Source organism: Sus scrofa, chromosome 13, assembly GCF_054392235.1.
Source record: "Sus scrofa isolate SSC_HxYL_T2T_F1_AM1 chromosome 13, Sscrofa_HxYL_maternal_Yorkshire_Landrace_v2.0, whole genome shotgun sequence".
Taxonomy (NCBI): domain Eukaryota; kingdom Metazoa; phylum Chordata; class Mammalia; order Artiodactyla; family Suidae; genus Sus; species Sus scrofa.
This window is the reverse complement of record NC_139395.1, coordinates 92,465,596-92,491,746: the sequence shown is the minus strand read 5'-3', so window position 1 is coordinate 92,491,746 and position 26,151 is coordinate 92,465,596. Positions and strand designations below refer to the sequence as shown.

Here is a 26,151-nt window from a genome sequence, read left to right as displayed (position 1 = left end):
GAATGGTTTCGAGCCACCACCCCCTTACGTTTCCGCAGAGCATATCACAGGCGGGGGGATGGGGGCGCCAGAACCCGGGCGGGGCTGCGGGGAAGCGCCAGTCCCGCGACCTGGGGAGGGGCCTCGGTGTAGGGGCTAGGGGCGTGTTTCCCTCCCAGGTCTCGGAAAAGCTCCAAAAATGGCGGGCGGCAACTCGGCTAGCAGGCCGCGCAGGCGCCACCGTGGCCATCCTTCCGCCCGCCTCGGGCGGCCCACGAACCGTCCACAGCGCCCTCACTGAGAGGTATCCGCCGCTCGCGATTGGCTGAGCTGGGCCAGCGCTCCGTGCGGGGGCCGGGCCGTCACGCAGCGGCCACGTTTCCCGCCCCGCTGGTGCGCGTGCGCGCAATCCCCACAGGAAAGCGTTTGCGCGCGTCCCCGCTATGGCCCCTAGCTCGCGCCTCAACTCCCTCCCCTTTCCGGGCAGGCCCGTCCCGTCAGCGAGGCAGTAAGCACCGCGGCCAGCAGAGGGCGGTCCGGACCCAAGTCTGCAGCGGCGCCATTGGCGTGTGGAAAATGCCACCAGATGGCGGGTTAGGATTGCAGCTCCGTTGAAGGCGCGGCCCCCGCTCCCGAACCCCCGGCGACCACCCCGTAACAACCCCCCCACATCGGGAATAACACACCGGAGACTTTTGGGGGGAAACTAGGTCGACGGCCGGCGGCGCCCGGATGGGCAGCTGAGGTGAGTGCGGGCGGCGGCGACGGCGGCGGGGGGCGGGAAAGAGGGGGAATGCGGCGGCAGCGGCGCGGGGGCTGGAAGCGCCGATCCAAGATGGAGGCCGGGCGAGAGCGAGAGAGCGCGAGCAGGGAGCGGGCGGGCCGGGCGCGGGCCCCGCGCGGGGGAGGGAGGCCGCGCGGGCCTGTGCGGGGCGCGGCGGTCGCCGGCCGTCCGGGCTCCGGGGAGGACGGCTGTGGGCGCGGTGGGCACCCCGGAGCCCTCGTCGCTCTCTACTCCTCCCGCGGGCCCCGAAAATTGTGCCCCCGCCCGTTCGGGCACTACGGCGACGGGCGCGGAAGCCTTTGTGGCGCGCTCGGGCCCGCCGCCAAGCCCGCCCTCCGCCCCCCCGCCCGGACTCTCGGGACTCGCCCGCGCCCGGCGGGGCCGGGCCCGGGCAGGCTGGTGCGAATGCTTTCCGCCGCCCTGCGTTTCTGCGGTGTTTTAGCGGCGGCGTCGTCACATGACAACGAGCTCGGCCCGGCGGAGGGGCCTGGGGGTCTCTCGGCGTGGCGGCCGGTTCAGGCCTCTTCTCTGTAGGGTGGAGCGGGGGGCTGGCGACTGGGGCCGAGGGGACGTCGAAGCCGGGCTTTCCCGCTATCTGCCCTCCCCGCCCCCGACGGAGGCCTCCTTGTGAAACGTGTCCAGGCCGAAGCACTGCCCCGCTAGTTTGCCAGTCCCCCGGGAGGCGAGGCTAATAAAAGTTGTTTTCCCTCCTTTCTCGGGGTGGGGGCGGGGTGAAGAGCTGGGAAACTGGAGTGCCTGGAGTTGGACCTGGGCCTCTATTGGAGAGTCCGAACTGGGTGCTTCTTGTCTGCTGTTCGGATTAAGAAATTTTCAGGTTTTAGGATTGTCACGTCACCCTTTCTACCCATATTTGAAATGTTATCAATTCTTTTCATATTGCAGAGAATCATGTCCCGGGCGTATAAATCATGGGATGGTTTTGAACGTTTATAGCCTCAAAACAATGCTGTTTGTATGTGACAATAGCGAATTATTTGCTGTTAAAGTTGGTGTTAAGATGATGAATATAGTTTATTCTTTCTTGTAGTTGTGACTAGAGAGAACTTTATTTTGCATCTGTTAACAAATACAGTTAATGTTTGTGAAAGTATCTGAGTTGGCATAAAGTTATGTGACTTGTAACTTATGTGGAATTTGACTCCACCTTTTTGATTTCCGTGCACTTTTTAAAAGAAAATTGTAAATTCTGATGATGATATTTCCTAGGGAAATACAACAGTGAAAAAAAACTTGTATGATACATTGTACCACATTCTTCTATTTAAAACGTCTGAAGAATTTACAGGCTGAAAATCCCAAGGTGAGAAATAGTGAAAGATTCTGAAAGGTTGTTTACTTACTTTTTGATCTTTGAGAAAAGTTGTAATACAGATTGCTTGCTATCTTAATAAAGTTTTAGAAAATCGACAAATGTTTTGATTACAGTTTTTTCTTTACATTTTAAGATGTACATTAAATTTATTCAGATGGCCTATCAGTGGTCATTTTTACAACCAAACTGCTTTTGACTGGAAATTTCTCATATCCACTTTCCTTCCGTTGTTCTGACAAAGCTAAGGGGTTCTAAATAGATATGAAATATTGAAAATTGTTAGGTTGCAAGGACTGCTTCCTTTGAAGATAGCATACAAATACTGTTGGTTTGAAAGTCTCCTTTAAAGCCTTAAGGGAGCTGTGGTATGGGGGAGAGAGCGAGCCATGGAATGAAGTTACTCTGCCGCATGCTTAAGTTCCCAGGCCGGGAATTGAACCCGTGCGGCATCAGTGACCCTAGCCTCAGCAGTGACAACTGCTGGATCTTTAACCTGCTAGGCCACCAGGGAACTCCTTAAGTTACTTTCAACATTCTCTAGGTTTGTGACCTTTGCGGTGTAACTCTTCCAGCCTTACTTTCTTTATCGCCATAATGAAGGTAGTAAATTATGTGGATGTATATGAAAAATCCCTGCTTAATTATGGGAATTCTCGTTATAGCTCAGTGGGTTAAGAATCAGACTAGTATCCATGAGCATGTGGGTTGGATCCCTGGCCTCACCTAGTGGGTTAAAGGATCTGATGTTGCCATGGGCTGGAGTGTAGATCGCAGATGCAGCTTGAATCTTGCTGTGACTGCAGCTCTGATTGGACCCCTAGCCTGGGTACTTTCATATGCTGTGGGTGCAGCCTAAAAAAAACACACACACGAAGCCCTTCTTAATTATTAAAACTTGCAAAATGTCTGCAATTTTACACAGTTTTGATCTTTTCCTCTTGATTCTGGCTCTGTATATCTTTATAATCAGTGCTGTGAGGAGATACAGTGCACTCATGAAAAAGATTTTTCTTCCCCTTTTTTCCTTTGCTGCTTTGTTCTTTATTGAAGAAGTGTATTAGTTTTCTTTTTATGTATGGAGAAGTACCACAAAGTTACTAGCTTAAATAATACCTATTTACTCTTTTACAATTTCTATAGGTGAGAAATCTGGGTTACCTGATAGCTGGGTTCTCTGTTCAGCATCTCACCAGGCTAAAATCAAGATGTTAACTGTGGCTGCGATTCTCATCTGAGGTTCAAGATCTTCTCCCATGCTCATTACTTGTTGGCAGGATTTCCTTGTGGCTATATGACTAAAGTTGTCATCTTCTTGCTGTTGGCCAGGGACCTGTCTCAGTTCTTTACCATGTGTCCACCTGAGCAGTTCACATCAGGACTGTTTACTTTCATCTCTATCTCTGACCTCTGGACTCTTTTTGTGTGTGTGATTTTCTTGGGCTGCTCCCGAGGCATATGGAGGTTCCCAGGCTAGGGGTCGAATCAGCTGTAGCCGCCGACCTACACCAGAGCCATAGTAATGCAGGATCTGAGCCACATCTGCAACCTACACCACAGCTCAAGGCAACACCAGATCCTCAACCCACTGAGTAAGGCCAGGGATTGAACCTGCAACCTCATGGTTCCTAGTCAGATTCATTAACCACTGAGCCATGATGGGAACTCCTGGACTCCTTTTTAAGAACCCCTTTTAAAGCTGATATGAGAAAGTCAGATCCACTCAGGATGATCTTCTTTTTGGTGAACTCAACTGATTAGGAACCTTAAATACATACACAAAAATCTGTTTACCATATGACAATCACAGGAGTGATATCCCATCATCTCTCCCATACTCAAGAGAGGGGAATATACAGGGTGTGGGTCATTGAGGGTTATTAGAATTTTGCCTGCTATGGAGAAAGAAGCATCTTTACAGTTGCTTCGGTAGAGTCTGAATGTATAGGAAGTGTGGCTGTGTAAGAAGAGCATGTAGGCAGAGCAGTAACCTCACTTGGTAAATTTACTTAAACTTGTTTTGTTTTAACACTTTTTCCTTTGCATACTTCCTGGTACATCGGTTGAAGTGCCTCCCTCTATAAAAGCATTTTATTGTGTTTAAAGGAAATTAAAAGTAAAAATAAAATTTTAAAAATAAGCGAAAAGAAACACAATAGAGGAGTTCCTATTGTGGCTCAGCAACCTGACTAGTATCCATAAGAATGCTGGTTTGACCCCTGGCCTCCCTCAGTGGGTTGGGGATCCAGGATGTAAGTCACAGATGGGGCTTGGGTTGGATCCTCTGTGGCAGTGGCTGTGGTATAGGCCAGCAGCTATAGCTCCCTATTGGACCCCTAGCCTGGGAACTTCTGTATGCCATGGGTGTGGCCCTAAAAAGCAAAAAAAAAAGCAATAGAAATTATGTAATTCTCATTATTGCTTGATACCTATTGTTTTACTCATTTTAGAGATGAGATTGAATCTCAGGGAAGTTAAGGAATTTAAATGCTTCAAGAGCACACTCCTATTAAATGACAAGTAGTTTCATAAACTCATTGCACCAGTTGCTGTGTTGTGATTAGTCCAGCAACTTTTGAGGAAGGAATTATGAAAGAGAATATTATCTAAATAGATTAGGGATATTACTGATGGACAAAGAGGGTAGCAAAAAATTTCATTTTCGTATGTGGGAGGTTTTACAGTCCAAGAAGCAAAATATCTTCAAGAGAAGACAAGACAGTTTTAGTTAAGAATAGCAAGATTTAGAGATTATAACCAGGTGTTAAAGTTGTTTGGGAGATACAGCTTAATTTCTTAATAGAGAAGTGATGAAGTAAGAGCTTGGTAAATCTTCATTAGCTGAATTAAAATGTGAATCTCTAGAATTCAGATGATTCTTGCTGCTCTAGCATACATGCTGTGGGGAAAAGTAAGAAGCAGAGATATAACAAGATGCTCTTGCATAAGCCCAAGAAAGAAATGATTCTTGAGGTGGGAATTAGGGTGTATCTACAGAGAAGGAGGGATCAATTTCCTGTCATTTTGGTAGTCAAAAGGATAGGCTCTCAGCTTCATATCTTTTAGTGTTGAGAGAAATCTTGTCTTATTGAGAAATGTGATTCTTTTTAAGCAGTTTTAAGTAGGTCATAGTTAGATCAGTTGGTTTTATAGAGTCATTTTTGTATGTTTTAATTCATCCCTTATTGCTTCTCTTAGGTTTCTTCTTCCTTTTTTTTTTTTTTGTCTTTTCTAGGGCCTCACCTGTGGCATATGGAGGTTCCCAGACTAGGGGTCCAATCTGAGCTGTAGCCGCTGGCCTACGCCAGAGCCACAGCAACGTGGGATTTGAGCCGTGTCTGCAACCTACACCACAGCTCGGGACAACTGAGCCATGATGGGAACTCCTCCTCCTTTTTTTTCTTGTCTTTTCAGTGCTGCACATGGAGGTTGCCAGGCTAGGGGTTGAATCTGACCTGTAAGTGCCATCCTACGCCACAGCAACTCCAGATCAGAGCTGCGTCTTCCACCTATACCACAGCTCACTGCACTGCAGATCCTTAACCCACTAAGGCCAGTGATTGAACCCGTGTCCTCATGGATACTACCTGGGTTCCTTAACCTGTGAGCCACAGTGGGAACTCCTCCCTCCTTTTCTTATTTTGTATTCTTGCCAGTTAGTGCTTAAAGGACAGCTCAGGTCCCAGCTTCTTTATAAAACACACTCTATGTGTTATGGGCCTAAATGATATACCAGTTAGTTGCCTAAAAGTTTCTTAGGAGTTTTGCTGTAATTAAGGAGTTCTAGAGATGGCTTTTTATCTTGTTAGAAGTTCATAGTTACAAAACAAAAACATTTTTTGTTGTAACCTAATACAGACATACACACAATCGAAATGACATTTAACTTTTATGCAGTACACACTGATATTTTAATTTTTTTTTTTTTAAGAATGCTGGTTGCAAGTCACCTGTGTGATATCATGCCTTACAGTAACCCATAGTTAGAAAAGCCCTATTATAATCCCATTGTAATTGGGAGGGTGCAGAGTAAATCAGGAGAAATCATTTTACTTCCATCAGATTGGCAAACATTAAAAATTCTTAGAGGAATTCTCTGGTAGCTCAATGGGTTGGGGATCTGATGTTGGCAAAATGTCACTACTGTGGCTCTTATTCCCTAGCCTGGGAACTTCTGAGTGTTGTGGATGTGGCTTAAAACAAACAAAATTCTGATAATATTAAGTGTTGATGAAAATGTGCAGAAATAAGACTCTCATTTCTGCAAAAGAAAATGACTTTTGTAGTAAGCTGAAGAATACATGTACCTTAGACCTAGCAGTTTTACTTCTGCCTTTATATCCCTGATGAGAGAAATTCTTGTAAACTGGCATATGTGTACACACGTGTTCACAATACCCTTGTTTACAGTAGCTAAAATTTAGAAACAAAATGTTCATCATTCTACCACTGATTTTCAAACGCTTGTTTGTTTCAAATGTTAAAATAATTTTGATTCTTAGGATAACTTCATTAAGTCACAGGATATTATCCTCTTTATGTTTAATATTTTGTTAGGATTTGGGGATATTTCTTCATCAGGGATATTTGTAGTTTTCTTTGGTTATAGTATCTTTGTTAGGTTTCTGTATTAGAATTATGATTGCCTCATAAAATAAGCTGGGGAGATATTCCCTTTACTTACTGAAAAACTTTGTGTAATACTGATGTTGATTTTTCTTTTTTTGATGGACTTTATCAGTGATACTATCTGGACTGGAACTTTGTGTGTGTGTGTGGGAAAACTTGGTAAATTCAAAATCACTTTTTTTTTTACTAGACATAGGGCTATTCAGATTTTGTTGTAAGTCAGTTTTGTTGTGTTTTTAAAGAAATTTATTGAGATATGATTCCCTGTTATCCTTTGAATGGCTGTAGGATTTGTAGTGGTGTTACTGGTGTAGTGGTGTTTATTTCTGGTAGTGTTAATGTGTGATTTTTCACTTGACCAGTCTAATTCTTGGTTTATCAATTTGTATATCTTTTCAAAAATAACATTGTTAATTTTCTCCATTCATGTTTTTCTCTCATTTGTTTCTATTCTTTATAATTTTTTTTCCCCCCGGTGCATTTTGCTTTTCATTTTCTAGTTTTTTTAAGTGGTGGTAGGTTTCATTTATTATTTTCTAATACAAGCATTCAAAGCTGTAGATTTTCCTCCAAGCATTGCAGTATTCCCTAGATTTTGCATTTTAGGGCAACACCCATGGAATATGGAAGTTCCCAGGCCAGGAGTTGAATCAGAGCTACAGCTGCCGGCCTACACCACAGCCACATCAGTGTGGGATCTGAGCTGCCTCTGTGACCTACACCACTCATGGCAACACCCGATTCCTGACCCACTCAGTAAGGCCAGGGGTTGAACCTACATCCTCATGGGTACTAGTTGGATTCATTTCTGCTGCTCCACAATGGGAACTCCTTGATATTTTTATTATCATTTAGTTTAAAATAGTTTCTGAAGTGCTTTGTGAGTTCTTCATTGACCCAAAGACTATTTCAAAGTGTGTTAATTTTCAAATATTTGGGATTATATTAGATATCTTATTATTTATAACTTAATTTCATTTTGATGAAAATATACTCTATGACTTTAATCTTAAATTTATTGAACTTTGTTTTATGGTTCATCATATGTTTTATCATATGGTTTAAAGGTCAGTGTACCTTTCAGACTTAAAAAGAACTTGGGTTTGCTGTTGTTGGGTGTAGTGTTCTGTAAATATCAATTAGATTGCAATGTTTTGGTAGCATTTTTCAAATCATTTATGTCTTTGTTTGTTTGGTTTTGTTTTTTGGTATAGTTCTCTGAGCTTCTGAGAGGGATGTTAAAATATCCAACTATGACTGGAATTACCTGTTTCTCCCTAAATTTCATTAATTTTTACTTCATGTGTCTTGACACTCCATTATCAGGCACATATAATTTATGATTATTATGTCTTTCTGATGAATTAGGCTTTATAACATTATGAAATGTCCCTCTTTATCCCTGGTAGTAGTCTTTGCCTTGAAAATCTACTCTTTCTGATATTAATATGGCTAGTCCAACTTTCTTGAGCTTATATTATTTCTGTAATGTCTCTTCCTCCATGCATTCACTTCTCTCTTTTGTCTTCATATTTAAAATATGGAAGGCAGCATATAGTTGAGTTTTGCTTTTTTGCCCTTTTCTGACAGTATGGAACTGGAATCTCTTAGCTATAGTGAATGTTGATTATGTTCTAATGTCTGTCAAGAACTGTGAAAGTTTTGAGATTTTACTCTTTTTATATGTAGGCTAACAAATTAACCAGCTACAACATGAAGTCATGAGACTGCTTGATCAGAGATGAACAGTGCATTACAGCAATAGCAGTAGCAGTAGTACAAGTACCTCAGTGTATCAGGTTTTGGAGCCCCAGTTTGTACATGGTAGAATGAAGGTGTGATACCTGTATATGCAAGGGGTTGTGTTAGAGGAAAAGAATCCCAAACTTAGAGAAATCCAGATATTCAAAATGGGTCCTAAGCATGCCTCCCCTTTTCTCTGAGAGAGATGCTGTTTCTCTTTTCCGAGACTATTCATTGTACAAATATACTTGAAGAGATGGATCAAAATTAGTCGATGTCTCTGTTTTTAAGATATTCAGAAAAGCAAGAGGCTCATGGAGAATTAAAAGTGTGCAGTGAATTTTCTCAATTTTCCCTATGTTATTAGCTTAGGTTTTTCTTCTGTTCCTTACATGGCCCCATCCTAGCATTCCAGCTCTCTGCACTGTACTTCTTTATGGGTTTTATGCTCTCACCGAATTGATTACAGACTTGTATATCCTTTTCTTTTCTCCCCCTACCATGCTTTTGTTGTGGTGTATAATGTATATGTAAGAAAACACTCATTGAGCATTTACTGTGTACCAGTAAATATTTTACAATAGCCTTGTGAAGAAGTTACTATTATATTGATGTTTTATAGGTTAAATTAAACTTACTCTTAAATTAACTGAATTAAGTTCATTAGATTTGACTAAACCTCTCAAGTTTGTGATGAGGGGAGGGACACACTGTAGAGAAGTGCTTGGAGTATTTTTTTTTTTTTTTTTTTTTTTTTTTTTTGGCTTTTTGGCTTTTTGGCTTTTTGTTGTTGTTATTGTTGCTATCTCTTGGTTCTTTGGCCACTCCCGTGGCATATGGAGGTTCCCAGGCTAGGGGTCGAATCGGAGCTGTAGCCACCGGCCTACGCCAGAGCCACAGCAACGCGGGATCCGAGCCGCATCTGCAACCTACACCACAGCTCACGGCAACGCCGGATCGTTAACCCACTGAGCAAGGGCAGGGACCGAACCCGCAACCTCATGGTTCCTAGTCGGATTCGTTAACCACTGCACCACGACGGGAACTCCTTTTTTTTTTTTTTTTTTGGCAATGACCACGGCATGCAGAAGTTCCCCAGCCAGAGATCACACCTGCCCCCAGCACTAATAACACCAGATCCTTAACCCTTTGAGCCAGCTGGGAACTCCTTCTGTTCCTTGGTCTTAGTAGTAGTGACATGGAGTGTTCACTTTATAATTCTTTACTTTTTTTTTTGGCCTTGCCCATGGCATGTGTAAGCTCCTGGGCCAGGGATCAAACCCATGCCACTGCAGCTACAATGACAGATTCTTAACCCTCTGAGCCATCAAGGTACTCCCACTTTATAACTCTTTAAACTCTTATCTAGGTTTTAATGTATTGTGCTGTATAATTGATATAGCTTACAACAAAGGAAGAACAGAAAAAGCAGATGAATACTGAGCTGTAGGATCTGTGTTAATCTTTCCGATTAACTTCAGCCAACATTTATCACCCTTTTTGTATTTTTATTGATTGCAAATACATTATTGCATTTATTGTTGGCAACATAAGATTTGGTAAGTGGTGGTGTTCGTAAGGCACAATATTTTGTAGACTAATTGTTGCCAGGCCACACGGCTTGTAAATGATAGAGCCAGGATTTAAATCCAGGATTACTTTCAGAACCCAGACTCTTAAGTTTCTTAAAGGGGCATTTTTTTCTCAGCCTTATTTATGCTTGTTGAAACTCTTCGCATTTTGAAGTTTATTTTACAGAGATTTGATTTTCTTTTCTTTTCTACTATATGAGTTGTGTAGTCTTGAGTAGAACATTTAATCTCTAGAGGCCTCGGTTGTCTCATCTCTATGATGGGAATCCAATTAGGATTCTTTCAACATATATTTATGAGCGCCTATTCCATGAACAGTAGTGAGTATACAAAGTTGTTATACATAGGCTTTTCTTTTGAACAGCTTTTGTTCTTTTGGGAGAGATCAAAAACTTAAACTCCCCCCAAAACAAAACAAACTATCAGGGATAATACATGAAATGTTATGAAGAGCATTAGGTTCAGGATACTTTGGAAGCATAAAGTGCAGAGGTAAGAGGACATGTCCTTCTCCTTGTCAGGTCCTCCCAAATAATGTTTTTATTTTTAATGTGTCAGGAAGTGACAGACATGAAACAGAAGACTTTTTTCAGGGTAGTCCTTTTATTTCCTGAATGAGATAACAATAATTAAGTATTACCTGTACTGTTTTTAGGCTCTCTGACAAGATTTCTGTTCGTAATTGTTGAGTTTGTTTAAAGGTTCAAGTAGAGATTTGAGACACCTCTGCTTGTCTCCTCAGTCTTAGAGAGGCAGAAAAAAAGTGTTTTATACATTGCCAAGCATGAACATGACCTGGTTATCTTTTTTGAGATACCCAGTTCCCTCTTTCATCCTAAAGGTCTATTGATTCTGATTATATCAGGTTATTCATTTTCCTGTCTCATTTGTGAGAGTACTGAGAGGTAGCTTTCTCTTTTCTCTAGTAGAGATTGTACAAAGTAGCATATGTGTAGCATATGACAGAGTGGAAGACAAAGTTAAGGACAATCTTTTTTTTTTAGTTGAAGTGTTGTTAATTTACAGTGTTGTGTCAATTTCTGCTATACAGCACAGTAAACCAGGTGTGTGTGTGTATTCTTTTTCTTATATTATCTTCTGTCATGTTCTATCCTAAATAAAATCTTAAACAGTGTTCTACTTTATTTATTGTTAAAGGCTAAATTAATTTATGCATCTTGTACTGTTGGGGTTTGTTAAAAAGTTTGTATATTCACAGATGAAGGAAGTACTATCACATGATAAAGGGCTAAGAAAGCCATTGTCTATTGTCCAAGAGAGTTCCTGACACCTGAGTCCCACTGCCTGTGTCAGATTTTAACACATCCGCTTACTAGATAAATAAAACTTGGGCAAATTCCTTAACCTCTCTAAATCTCAGTTTCCTCATCTGTGTAATGGGAATAATAAAAACATGCCTCATAGGTTGTTGTAATGGTTAAAAAGTTAGATTTTAGCTGCTAGACTATATTGCATTGTATGTATATTCAGAGGATATTAAATTTAGGTGAGTAGAATTATAACACAGATAAATCATGAGATTACTTTGTAGAAGCAAAGAATTTAAATTGGTTCTTATTAATACATAGTGTTAGCAGGTTCTTATCAGCACGTCAAACTAGTTGAATTATAAACTTTATTAGAGTGGCCAGAGGATGAGGTACTCTGGTTAATTGAGAGATGAGGGTTGTATAGCCAGAGTTTTCTGCTTATTGCTAAAAATATTTTAAAAATCAGACTCTTTCTTTAGAAAGTACTGTATCTTGGAAAGGTATTGTTTTCTTTGTGATTGAGAAATTTGATGGCTATATCAGGATTTTTATTTATGAGTATCAGCTTTGTATGTATAATTTTGCAAACAAAGAGACTGGGAATGACTGTTTACCAAGAATAAAATATATCTTGAAAGTTACCTCTGGAGTAAGTTCTTAGACAAAAATAAGATGGTTAGATGGCTGCTTTTCCTCTTATAAAAATGAAGTACAGGAGTTCCCGTCATGGCTCAGCAGTTAACGAACATCCCTGAGGATGTGGGTTTGATCCCTAGTCTCCTTCAGTGGGTTAAGGATCTGGCATTGCAGTGAGCTGTGGTGTAGGTCTCAGATGCGGCTTGGATTCTGTGTTGCTGTGGCTCTGGTGTAGGCTGGCGGCTACATCTCTGATTGGACCCCTAGCCTGGGACCCTCCATATGCCACAGGTGTGGCCCTAAAAAGATTTAAAAAAAAAAAAGAAGTACAGGCAACAAAACTGTTGTTGTTTTTTTTTCTTTCAACTTATAGATAGTTGATATTCGATAAATGTAAAGGGGGCATGATGTAGAGAGAAAGCTGGTGTAGGCCAGAGACTCAGTTTTAATTACAGCTTTATTAAAAAGCTTTGTGTCTTTGTTATTAGCTCTGTGTCTTTGAGTCATTACTCCTTTGAGTCTCAATTTTTTTGATGCAAAATTAGTATCTTAGACCTAGTTTCCAATATTCCTGTAAACTTTTTAGTCCCTGTTGAAATAATCAGGCCATCAACTCTGAATCAGGTAATGCAAAGTTTTTGATTTGAGTCTTTATTTTTGAAAAACCTAAGTGTGTTATGCAGGCTCCTTTGTCTCCTCATCTCCCAACTGATTATTAGAATAATTCATGTTTTCCCCTAGCTGATCAGTGCACAGACCAAGTACGTTAATGTTTAGATAGTATTTACAGTTTGTGGTTCCAGATATGGGTGTGTGTTTGCTTCTTTATTTGGTGAGAAAGAGATAGATTACCAAGTGTCTTCATATTATTTTATTCATTGTGAGTCATTCAAATATTTGAACATCTACAGTGAGCTATATACTGTGGGTATAAAGATATTAAAGTGCACAGGTCTTATGTACAGAGAAGGCGATTCAGAACTCAGAAACTAGGTGTGATAACCTTCTCCAAAAATTGTTTCTAGATAGCCTTATTATCCCTTCCTCCCACTCTCTTTCCCTTTCTCAAAGGTCTGAGTGCTCTTACTTTGTGTTTTAGTGGTATGCTGCACCAGGGCTGCCATGACTGGTTGTGGAATTGGTGCTCTACATAAAGGTGCCCTGGCCAAGGGGCTAAGTGGGGGGTGAAATCCAGATTTTATTCTGATTGACAAACTCTGCATTTGCTTTTTCATCATTTTCTAATTCGTCTGCCCAAAGGAGGTCTTCTTTCTCAATTCTTACAGAAGATTGTATATGGTGGCAGATAATCTATCCTGTGCGTAGTATACCATTAAGAACTTTCTGTAGTGTGTGTTTTGGCAGATAAGTTTTATAGTAGGTAATAAAAGCCTTGACATGGTTTGTTGAAATGAGCAAATGCTTCCTGAAGGCAAATTTGAAAGAAAAGTGAAAGTTAGCCAGGAAAGAATGGGATGATAGAGATGGGAATGGCATTCCAGGTGAATATAGAGGAACAGTGTTGTGATCTAGTCATGGCTAGTGGTTCTTTTTTTTTTTTTTTTTGTCTTTTTGCTATTTCTTGGGCCGCTCCTGTGGCATATGGAGGTTCCCAGGTTAGGGGTCGAATCAGAGCTGTAGCCACTGGCCTACGCCAGAGCCACAGCAACGCGGGATCTGAGCTGTGTCTGCAACCTACACCACAGCTCACAGCAATGCTGGATCATTAACCCACTGAGCAAGGGCAGGGACCGAACCCGCAACCTCATGGTTCCTAGCCGGATTCGTTAACCACTGCGCCATGACGGGAACTCCTAGTGGTTCTTAATTTGTGCTCTTTGTACAAGCAGTATCAACATTACCTGGGAACTTGTTAGAAATGCAAGTTCTTGGCCCTCACTCAGTCTAATTGAATCAGAAGTTCTGGAGATAGAGACCAGCAATTTGTGTTTTAACAGGTCTTTGTGGTGATTCTGATGCAGGCTGAAAGTTGGAGAGCCATGCTGTAGCCCATTTCCTGAGGAAGCATTAATTGACTGTATGCGAAGAGCATGGGGTTACCTAATAGGACTGATTAAAATATATAGCTGTAGGCAGTGACCAGAGTGCCTAGTGTGCCAGGCTAATTTGAACTTTATCCTTAGGTCAGTGGCTACACATTAGAATGACCCAAGAACCTTAAAAATACCAAAGAATGGTTGGGAATCTACCCCAGAACAACTGAACATCAAATTTCTGTCTTTCTGATACACATAAGGTTGTGAAGTACAGACAGAATTTGGTTATTGATTGTAATAGTATACGCATTTATTGAGAATGTGTCAAATATTGTGTTGTATAGCATGATAATAATTAAATAACACAGCAGTCTTACATTGGTATTAATCACATTTCATGGATCTTTGAAGTATAGAGATTAAGTATCTTTTGCCACTGTTGTCTAGGTAGGGAGTGGTAGGTTTGAGTCCAAATTTTTCTAACTCTAAAGTCTAATGGTTTAAACAGTCTTTTTTTTTTAAACCTGGGGTTCATAAACTTAGGTGGAAAAATAATCATATTTTTATTTTCACCAACCTCTAGGTGAGATGTAGCATTTTCTTCAATTTTGAATGTAGGCCAGAAATTTCAGTTGTATGGGCAATACTGTGACTTTGTTATCAATAAAAACCAGAAGTATTTTCAAATTAAGTTGCAGATGTTGCAGATATCTCAAAATATCTTTTTTCCTAATCAGTACTTTAAAATTGAGCTAATTGTTAGACCCTCTTCTAGATTTGTGTTAAAGAAGCATGTATGATACAGCATCACAAGTTAGTTTTTTTTAATGTTGATAATTATACTTGGATATAATAACTTATTCCTTTTCTAAAAGGAAAAATTATTACCTTTGACTGAGAGAGCGTTTACTGGGGTAAGGTAGAAAGGGAGTACAAAATTTATTTATTTGGTTATCTTGTAGAATAGAGATGCTTATAAAAAGTCTCTTTCCTTCCCCACTTTTTTATTTGACTTGTTAAATAGGACCAAAATCCAAGTTCTTCATTGCATGTCAAAGTTATTAGATTAAAAACTACTTTAGGTTTAGAGTGCTTTCTTCTAATAAGCATTTCCTAAAAAATTAGAAAATATGATAATGCATTATTTCAATAGGCATTCTAACCATCCTGTAGTCAGATACAGTACTGTTTAATAGAACTTTCTGCAATGATGGAAATGTTTTGCATATATGCTATAGGCTATGGCAGCTATTAACTATAGTGATGCAAAGAAACAAAATAATAGTAACAACAATGTGATAACCTTAATAGCTAACAATATTTCCTGTATCAGGCTTATGGTTATTTTGTTTGCTGAAACTAATTGAAATACAATTCTGAAGTCATTTTGTGATGAATTAGCTTTAGTTAATGAATATTTGGCTTTTCTTAGTCAACATACATATATGAATGTCTAACCTATGTTACTCCTAGTATGGTATGTTGTATTCCTGGAGGCTCAGAAGGGGAGAGGTATCTCTTAGAATTCCATTATTACCATATTCAGGCTAGTTGGTGGTAGAGTGATGTTTTAAAAAGGGCAAGAGGACTATCATTTTTCTGTACAGACTATCAATTGTCTGTACAGATATTGTGCTTGGTACTTTAAATACAAAGCCATCATTTATTGAATACAAGCTTTTTATCACATCATTCAAGTGCTTTAGATTCATTACATATGTCATTTAATCAGCACCCAGTGCTTCAGGGAACATAATGATGGCAAATATACTTTATAGATGAGGGCTTTGTTAGGCTCTTCTTCTCATGTCCACATTCTTTCCTCCACTTCATGGAGATGATCATAAAAACAGATGGGGAATGAGAGGGAGGTGGAGATGAGGTTATTGATGCCAACTTACCTAGTACTTAAGGTTCTTCAGTTAATAAATAGTTGTTCATTTCATTTTGCCTAGATGCTGGGAATAGGGCAGACAAGGTATTTGTCCTCATGTGAGAGATAGTCAATCAGGTAAACAAAATAACCATATACTATGTTAGAAGTATAAGATAATAAATGAGAATTACTGTGATGGATAATAATGGGATACATAAACAAGGAGAGTCAGGAAAGTCATCTTTGATGATGTGAAATTTAAGCTGAGCTTGCATATAACCTGGCAAGAATGGTCCAGGCACAAAGAAGAGCAAAGGCAGGATCTCTATGGCAAGAAATAGCTGTGATATTTTAGGAAATGAGAGGTCATGGTCATTGGAGGGAGCATAATGCAAGAAGAGTAAAGTGGCTTTACGTTGACATTAGAGGGGTAGACCAGAGTTTGGATTATGTAGGATATGTTTGGGTTAGTAAGGACTCTAAGGAGTGCAGATTTTGTTATAAGTAAAATGAGAAACCATTGGAGAATTTTAAGCAGAGAAATATTTAAAAATCATTCCTTCAGCTCAGTGATTCTTAACTGCAGGTTATATTTTGCTTCCCAGGGGACACTTGGCAATCTGTAGACACTTTTGGTTGTCATGACCAGGGGTGATAGTGTATACTGCTGGCATTAATGAGTAGAGATTAAACATTCTACAGTATTACAGAACAGCCCCCTCCAACAAGGAGTATTGGCCCAAAATGTCCTGAGTGGCAAGGTTGAGAACTTCTGCTCTAGCTTCTGTGTGAATGTTGGATTTTGCTGGGGGTGGAATGGAAAAGGGAAGGGTTAGGTTGTTGCAGTGTCCAGGTGATGGTACCTGGACCATGCTGCAGTAGAGATGATAGTGAGAAGTGTTGTGATTATTTATGTGTTTTGGTAATAAGTCAAGGATGATTTCCAAGTTTCTGACTTTAATAATTGAGTGAATGGTGGTGCCATTCCAAGATGAGAAAGACTAAGAATGAAGGATTCTAATCTTTAAAGTCTTATTTCATGGAACCTGAGTTGCCATTAAGAGAAGACACAGGGAATTCCCTTTGTGGCTCAGTGGTTAACAAACCTGACTAGGATCCATGAGGACAAAAGTTTGATCCTTGGCTTCCCTCAGTGGGTTAAGGATCCGGCGTTGCCACAAGCTGTGGTGTAGGTTGCAGATGCGGCTTAGATCTGGCATTGTTGTAGCTGTGGCATAGGCCAGCGGCTGTAGCTCAATTCGACCCCTAGCCTGGTAACATCCATATGCTGCAAGTGCAGCCCTAAAAAGGGGGAAAAAAAAGAGAAGACACAGTACTATTTTATGTACAATAGGAAGGAATATGCCATATGCCTGCACAGTCTTACCAGCCACTTGCTTTTATCTATTCCCAGAGAGAAGACAGTTTCTTCTGCCTTCATTTATATTACTTGGCATGTGATAGGCTGTCCTCAGTAACAAAACATAGTACAGCTTCATCTACTTGTGGCTGTTGTCATATCCCATAAATCACTTTATTGATGCTTTGCAAGAAAACATGGAATTGAGATTATTACTAGCAATAAGGAAATTTGATTTGCTAATCTCGTTTTTTTCTGCCTTTTTATACACGATAACTTTTCATTTCAATACCAAATTACAGAGGAGTAGTTCATTTTTTTATTTTTTATTTTTTTGTCTTTTTTAAGGCCACATCTGCGGCATATGGAGGTTCTCAGGCTAGGGGGCCAACCCGAACTGTAGCCAGCCTACACCACAGCTCACAGCAACACTGGATCCTTAACCCACTGAGTGAGGCCAGGAATTGAACCTGCAACCTCATGGTTCCCTAGCCGGATTCATTTCTACTGTGTGCCGGGGAACTCTTTAAAAGACATTTTAAAAATAAGCTTAACATGCTTGAAATTAACAATGATAATAACTCAGTTGATGACAGGGTGAATAGCTGTGACTGAGTTCATGGATGAACAATGGCAGCTCTGTTCAGTTACTCTCTGTTGAGCGCAGTTATAAAATGCTGATTGTGAGATGTATCTTTACCTCAGAAATGTTAAAAATCGGGAGAAAATGTATGTATTTGAATGGGTGAAATATAGTAGATGGTGAGAAGTATCCTATACCAGAGCATTTAACATGTGATATGGGTCGAAATGGATTAATAGCACTACCAATGGTACTGGTGTTTCTGTGTATGGAAGCTTACCTTTTAAAGATTACTGGCAGGTGAAAATTTATATTTGCAATGAGCTCTTCCGTCAGTGGTAGAAATTGTTGAAAGAATGGATGCAGAGGGTGACAAGTAAATAGTTCTTAGGCAATATTGTAGAAGCTAAGTGGTGAAATTAAAGCAGTGAAGCTCCACATGTATATAGGTTTTGAGCAAGCACAATTATGCAAGCACAATTTTATAGGATGGAGGTATAGGCAAATACATCATAATCTTGGATAGAGAATCTAGTTGCCCTTTTATCACATTGTGCTGTAATTTCTGGTTTAACTTACACAGCTTTAAAAAAGTTTGCTAGTAGTTTTGATCCATTTTATTAAAAAAGACAGTAACCATTACCAGATACTGAAAGTTTATTAACCAAATCAACATCCCTGTGTGCATAAGTGGTGCATGCATATGTATATGTGAATAATATTTTCTTAACATACAAAACACAGGTCTCTTACCACCATGCTTCAGTAGGAACACAGTTGTGGCTCTTCAGTCCAAACCATAGCCAGGCATTCCAGAAACAGGTACTCCTGTGAGATCTGATAGTGATTTTTTTTTTTTTTTTTGGTGTGATATTCTTCTCCCCACCTTGCCCCCTGATAGTAATCATATTGGTTAAGTTGTAAATACCCTGCTGTAACTATCTTACTTGTTGGCACTTAATTAAATACTGTTTGTATTGTGATAATTCACATGTGGCTTTCTTTTCTATACTGTGAAGTGTGTTCAGGGTAGGGACATGTTGCTTTTGTGTGTGCTCCATAGCAGCAGAGCACATGTTGGGCAAACTGATAAACATTCAATAAATAGTACTTAAATTCAACCAAATTGAATAATTTAGATTTGTATCATATACTAAGCTTGATTGTATACTACTTGAAACCTTTTTAAAAGATTTTTTCTTTCCAGCTTCAGATATGCTGAAAACATCATCTTTGCTAAAATTAATTCCTTTATTCCATTGTTCCCAAATCTTTTCAACCACCTTTTTCCTTTCTACTTTATTACTTCATTCATTCATTACATAATGTTACTGACTAGGTTCACTTAAGGTCAAGTTAGAGCTTAGAAATAGAAAGTAATTGTTTTGTCATGTAACTTCACTTTAAGCACACGCACACACACACAAACTCTTGTCTATTAAAGGGTGGTATATTGAGTGTGGGGTGACAGATTTGCTTACAGTAAGATTTTTGGTAAAGTTTCTTTGATTCACTAAAAAATTTGGAAGCTTACTTAGTTAATTCAAAATATCATTGGAAAAATATTTGCTTTACATAGAAATGTTGAGGAACATATAAATTTGCAATTATAGTACTTTAAACATTTGACCTTTTCTATTTGGAACCTTTCAAGTTCCCTTAAAAAAAGGAAATTTGAATTGTTAGGAAGGAGCATTCCACTTTCTAAAATAATAAAAAAAATGGTGCTTTGTCATAAAAAGATCTATTCATGAATTTCTGCATATTTTGTTGAATTTTTTAATTTTTTTGAACTTCAGACATTGATACTTTCTTTTCAATCTTAATGAGCCTTCTAGTCCTTTGACACCTCTTTTGTCCCTTTCCTGCCTTAATTTTCTTATCTCGCTTGGAACTTTAACTTTTGAAATATGTTGAGCTGCTTTGCATCTGTCCAACCAGTACTCAACCACAGCTCAGTTAATTTTTCTGATTTCTGTGTACCTGGCTTTGACCTGCTGAGTACATATGGAGAAAAATCACAATTTTGCAGACTGGAGCCACTAAATATTCATGCTCACCAATTTTAATTGGACCCTCACCATCACCCAGTAATCCTTCTTTGTTCCTAGTTAGTTCTTTCTCACAGCAGTTATTTAAAAATTTCTACTCTCTTGTAGCCCACTTAACATCACTTACCCTCTCTTTCTCAGTAGATGAGCTTATCCATTCATTGCTAAACTTGGATTTAATTATAATTTTATTTCTGGAAGATGTTGAAATGATTGAAATGAGACTGGAAAGAGATTAACCTGACATTTGCTCTGCCTAACCCTTGAAGGCGTACAGCAAACTAAGATAGAAATTTTAGAATGAAATTTGAAACATGTTTCTTTGTGACAATTTTGGTTGAACCTACGGTGAACTAATTTTAGTATTAAGTTCCTTTTTCAATTATAGTTCCATTCTTGGAGTAGTTTTATGTTTTAAAATGTAAGATTAAAGGAAGTTCTTCTGCATTGTGTTAAAGGTTCCAAATAAACATCTTTTTCTTTGGGCTGTGCCCTTGGCATATAAAAGTTCCTGAGCCAGGAATTGAACCCATGCCACAGCCGCAACCCAAGCCTCTTCAGTGACAGTGTTGCATCCTCAACCTGCTGTGCCATAGGAGAACTCCTCAAATAAATATCTTTTCCCAGCTTTTAAAATTGCGATATGTGGAGTTCCTGCTGTGTAGCGGTGGATTAAGGATCCAATGCTGCATCTGTGGCAGTGTGAGTTTGATCCTTGGTTTAGCACTGTGGGTTAAGGATCTGGTGTAAGTCGCGACTGTGGCATAGGTCACAGATGCAGCTTTCAGTCCCTGATCCAGGAACTTGCATGGGCCATTGGTACAGCCATTAAAAAAAAAAAAAATACACGTTAATACGTAGAGTACACTGCTCATAAATTTGATGAATTTTTACCATGTAACCACCTACCAGATCAAGTTCTAAAACATTTCCAGCACCACAAAATTTCTCTATACCTCTTCTTAGTTATTTTTCCCTCCCCCAACCTATTTCAGCTTTTATAGCCATCATTAATTTTGTACTTTGGCTTCTTTTGCTTAACATGATGTTTATGGGATTTATCCATATTGTGGCATGTAATGGCAGTTCTTTTTTTTTATTGCTATGTAGTATTTTACTGTATGAATATGTCAAAATGTAGTAATCCATTTTTTTGATGCATGGACATTTGACAGTTTTTGGCTATTATGATAAAGTTATTGTGAACAATCTTGTACAAGTCTCTTGATGAACATATGCCTCATATTTTTTAGGTGTGTATACCTAAAGTGGAATTGCTATATCCGTCTTTTTTTTTTTTAAGTTTATTTACCCTTTATTATTATTTTTTTTCGGGCTGCACCTGTGGCATATGGAAATTCCCAGGCTAGGGGCACATTGCAGCTGAAACTGTAGGCTTATGCCACAGCCACTGCAATATTGGAACTGAGCTGCCTCTGTGACCTATGCTGTATACTTCTTAATACCACTTCTGTAATGAAACCAAATTATTAACTTCAGTCCTTCCTATCTGTAAGCCATTTCATAGGTTTTCTAACAAGTTTTTAAGAGAAGGCAGGCACTTTGTTTTTATTTACATTTGAAATTCTTCATTTAGTTTAAATGGAAGTTTTGTTTCTGTTAGCACTTCCTTTAGTGTTGTTTATAAGTTTTTGTTTATAACTTTCCTTCCTTTATTCGAATTTGAACATTTCTCTCAGTTACAGTTTATCCTGATCCCTGTAAGATTATCTTATTTATTAAAGGATTTCTCTGATTGCTATTTAGATTGCAGAAAATAATCATTGGTTTTTCTGGCAGAAGTGCAGGCTTTCTTGGTTTTATTGGGTTGGACTTTTAAACAATTACAGTGTCTAAAGTTTAGGGAACAACTAGATTTGGAGACCAAGATCTGAATTCTAATCTAGCCTAGTCTGTTTATTAGCAGCATGTTTTTTTATGAAAACTTTCATTTCTCTAGTATTGGGAATAAGCATGTATGTCCTGGTCATCTCAGGATGTTGGATTAGTAAATGAGCTAATGTAACAGTGCTGTAAACCATGAAATATGAATGCATTTGTCTTTTGGCCGGGGGGGGGGCATTACATATGTAGATTTCTAAGCAGCATTCATCTAGTTTGTAAAACAGAATATAAATTGCAGTTTTCAGAGGTATGCAGCAGGACAGAAGAGTGTCTCTAGGGAAGGTTGACTGCCTGATGAGTCAGTTCTTAAGTGTGGCGGGAGCTGATGAACTATGTACCAGATTCTGGTTCTCAGAGCTGATATGCTTAGAAGTTCAATTTATTATTTATATGCAGGAGTGATTTAGGTTTCAGGTTAAGTCTGAGGTATAAATCAGGGTGTCAGATTATTGATATACATTGAGAAATGAAACTTTCAAAAGAAATGTGTCTGTGCTCACCAGTCATTGCATTCTCCTCCTGTGGGAAGACCTATGTCAGACACAGATTATAACCTGAAGATTGACTAGTAAAACTGGAATTAACTCAGAACGAGTTGGATCATCATAGTTGTCAGTATTATGGAGCCTGATATATATAGCTGCACTACAGCAGATCTGGGTCAGAACACTATCCAGAGACAGTGTTGGAGACAAAGTGCCAGATTTAATTTGTTTCATCTCTCCTCACTGTTCAGTTAATTTGATTTTAGCTTTCATACAGTCATGGACAAGATGCGGGTCCTCCTGGTTCCCATGCCACTTTGTTGGTATTTTGTCTATTTAACTTTTTCATTCTACAGATGATTTACCTCTTACATTTAAATCTCTTAATTCTCAGTTTTAAAGGAACCTTTTGTGTATGTCCCATATACTATTTTACTGATGGATTGAATTTATCCTTGGGAAGTTGAGTAAGATATACCTTGCTTCTACTGCTTCTGATGTACCCTTCTGGATGTAAAAAGAATAAGGATTTTGTAGTCAAGCTTAGGTTTCAGTATTGGTTCTGCCATCTATCTAGCTGAAACTTTAGTCAGATTACCTCTTTGAGATCTATCCATTTTATCCATCATCTCAGATGCACTGTAGTCCCTCTGCTTCCCCGTCCCTCCTTTCCCTTCTCCTTCACAGTTATATTGAGGTATAATTTACATAACATAAAATATCCCCCCCCCCCACTTTATGGCTTTGCTTACAGCATGCAGAAGTTCCCAGGTTAGGGATTGAACCCATGCCACAACAGTGGCCCAAGATGCCTCAGTGACATTGCCGGATCCTTAACCCACTGAGCCATAAGAGAACTCTGGCTCTTGTTTTAAAGTATATAATTCAGGAGCTTCTGTCGTGGCACAGTGGTTAACGAATCTGACTAGGAACCATGAGGTTGTGGGTTCGATCCCTGGCCTTGCTCAGTGGGTTAAGGATCCGGTGTTGCTGTGAGCTGTGGTGTAGGTTGCAGACGTGGCTTGGATCCCGTGTTGCTGTGGCTCTGGCGTAGGCTGGTGGCTACAGCTCTGATTAGACCCCTAGCCTGGGAAGCTCCGTATGCCACAGGAACCGGCCCTAGAAAAGGCAAAAGGACAAAAAAAAAAAAAAAAAAAAGCGTATGTAATTCAGTGACTTTTTTGTTGTTGTTAATTTTCAAAGCTGTGCAGCCATCACCACAGTCTAATTTTAGAGTATTTCTGTTACCCCAAAAAAGAAACTCCATGGCCATTTACATTCACTTCCCATTTCCCTAGGCTACTACTAATCTATTTTCTGTATCGGTAAATTTGATCTTTTTGAATAATTTATAAGAATGGAATAATAAAATATGTGGTCTTTAATGTTTGGCTTCTTTCATTTAAGTATTTTTAAAGAATGATCCATATTATAGCATATTTCAGTACTTGCCTTTTCATGGCTAAAGAGTATTCCATTTTGTTTATCCATCCACCAATTGATGAACATTTTGGTTGTTTCCACTTGTTGGCTGTTGTAAACAATTCTGCTGTGAAATTCCTGTATACATCTTGATGTAGACATAGTTTCATTTCTCTTCCATTGATGCCTAGGAGTAGAGTGACTGGGTCATACAGTAAATTTGTGTTTGATTTTTTTTTTTTCTTTTTGCCTTTTTAGGGCCACACCCACGACATAGGAAGTTCCCAGGCTAGGGGTAAAATGGAAGCTGCAGCTACTAGCCTACGCCACAGCCCACAGCAACACAGGTTCCGAGCTGCATTTGCGACCTACACTACAGCTAACAGCAATGACAGCTCCATAACCCATTGAGCAAGGCCAAGGATCAAACCCATGTCCTCATGGATGCCAGTCGTTTTCGTTACTGCTGAACCATGACAGGAACTCCCTTGTTTTTAATATTTTAAGATATTGCCAAACTCTTTCCCAGAATGGTTTATCAGTATATGAGGGTTTCTGACTGGGATGTCTTTTTGATTAGATTTTAATATTGCACAAACTAGTTGCTATCAGCAAACAAGAATCACAGCATCATAAGATTTTATTATTTCAGTTAGAAAAAGATATTAAAATTCCACTTATATTAAATGCAAAAACAATGCCAAATGTTAAAAACCCCAGATTTCTACTAGACGAATGTACTTAATTGAAAAATTTCAATACAGCAAGGCAAAGCATTCTATAGAACTGTGGTTGAAATTTATTAATTTATTGAAAATAACTTCTAATTATGAAAAAACCTAAAACATAAAGATGAAGACAGAATGGTTTAGTGAATCCTCATGTACTCACCACCAGCTTCAAAATTGTTATTGTGTCCTGTCTTGTTTCATCTATACCTATATCCATACCCCCTCCTCATTATTATTACTATTGTTACTGTTATTACTATTGTGTGTGTGTGGTCACCCCATGGCATATGGATTTCCTGGGCCAGGGATAAGATCCAAGCCACAGTTGTGTGCCCTACACTGCATCTGCAGCAACGCTGGACCCCCATGCCAGGCTGGGGATCCAACCTACATCCCAGCACTGCAGAGGCACTGCAGAAACTCCTCCCCCATATTATTTTGAAGCAAACCAAAGCATCTTAAAGATAAATCCATTATCATACCTGAAGACATTAGTACTAATTCTTTACTAAGAATTTACTGCTTTTGAAGAGTGAGATACAGAAAGAAAAATTTAAATATGTCTACAGTTAAAAATGGAAATACTTAAAAATAGATTGCCAACCTCAGGAATTGGAGTGCTTTTATATAAATACATTAGTGTGTGTGTGTGTGTGTGTGTGTGTGTGTGTGTTTTAAAGAAATGTCTCCTCTTTTAGGGATTTTTCAGCCTTATATCTTCCTCTCCTCCCCCTAGAAAAAAATCGTAACAAAGTTTTGAGGGCGTAGAGGCTGGGGTTATGTTTTTATTTGGTCCATTTATGTGAGAATAATTCTTCAGAACATAGGATGAGGTTAGAAGGAATTTGCCACTTCTCATTGGACTTCACTTTATTCCTGCTTTGGAAATTGTTTTTGTCATTTACATTCAAAATTGAATTCCTAAATTTTACTTTCTGTAACGTGATTTGTTGATTAGGATTATGGATCCACTGGATACTGGCAGATCAGTGGTCAGGTTTTTGTCTTTTCTAAAAACACTACAGTGTTTCTTTTCCTGGTACATAGAATTTATTTTTTATTAGTATTAAATGCCTGTAACATCAAAATCAATGGTAACTTTATGATAAATGTGGGCTTTAATTTTAGATCCACTACTGATCTATTTATATAAGCCACTCTGCCTTTTTTTTTTTTCCTGCCTTTCTCTAAGGCCAAACCCGCGGCCTATGGAGGTTCCCAGGCTCGGGGTCTAGTGGGAGCTATAGCCACCGACCTATACCAGAGCCCCAGCAAACTAGATCCGAGCCGAGTTTGCAACCAACAACACAGCTCACGGCAATGCTGGATCCTTAACCCGCTGAGTGAGGCTAGGGATCGAACCTGTAACCTCATACCTCATGCTTCCTAGGCAGATTTCTTTTTTTTTTTTTATTTTATTTTCCCACTGTACAGCAAGGGGGTCAGGTTATCCTTACATGTATACATTACAATTACAGTTTTTCCCCCCACCATTTCTTCTGTTGCAACATGAGTATCTAGACATAGTTCTCAATGCTATTCAGCGGGATCTCCTTGTAAATCTATTCTAGGTTGTGTCTGATAAGCCCAAGCTCCCGATCCCTCCCACTCCCTCCCCCTCCCATCAGGCAACCACAAGTCTCTTCTCCAAGTCCATGATTTTCTCTTCTGAGGAGATGTTCATTTGTGCTGGATATTAGATTCCAGTTATAAGGGATATCATATGGTATTTGTCTTTGTCTTTCTGGCTCATTTCACTCAGGACGAGATTCTCTAG

At 39.4% G+C, this 26,151-nt stretch overlaps 2 protein-coding genes across 7 annotated transcripts in view; one reads left to right on the top strand and one right to left on the bottom strand.

The window, feature by feature from the left end:
• The window catches only part of IL20RB (interleukin 20 receptor subunit beta), a 991,209-nt gene that overhangs the window by 233,581 nt on the left and 731,477 nt on the right, over nucleotides 1-26,151 (bottom strand). The window lies entirely within an intron of this gene.
• The window catches only part of STAG1 (STAG1 cohesin complex component), a 420,442-nt gene continuing 394,831 nt past the window's right edge, over nucleotides 541-26,151 (top strand). For 3 of the 6 annotated variants that reach the window (XM_084989805.1, XM_021071123.2, XM_084989808.1), the window contains exons 1-2: nucleotides 541-724; nucleotides 1,991-2,084. The gene's annotated coding sequence lies outside the window, so the exon portion shown is untranslated. The remainder of the gene's footprint in view (nucleotides 725-1,990; nucleotides 2,085-26,151) is intronic. The other 3 variants (XM_084989804.1, XM_084989803.1, XM_084989807.1) reach the window with 1 other exon arrangement.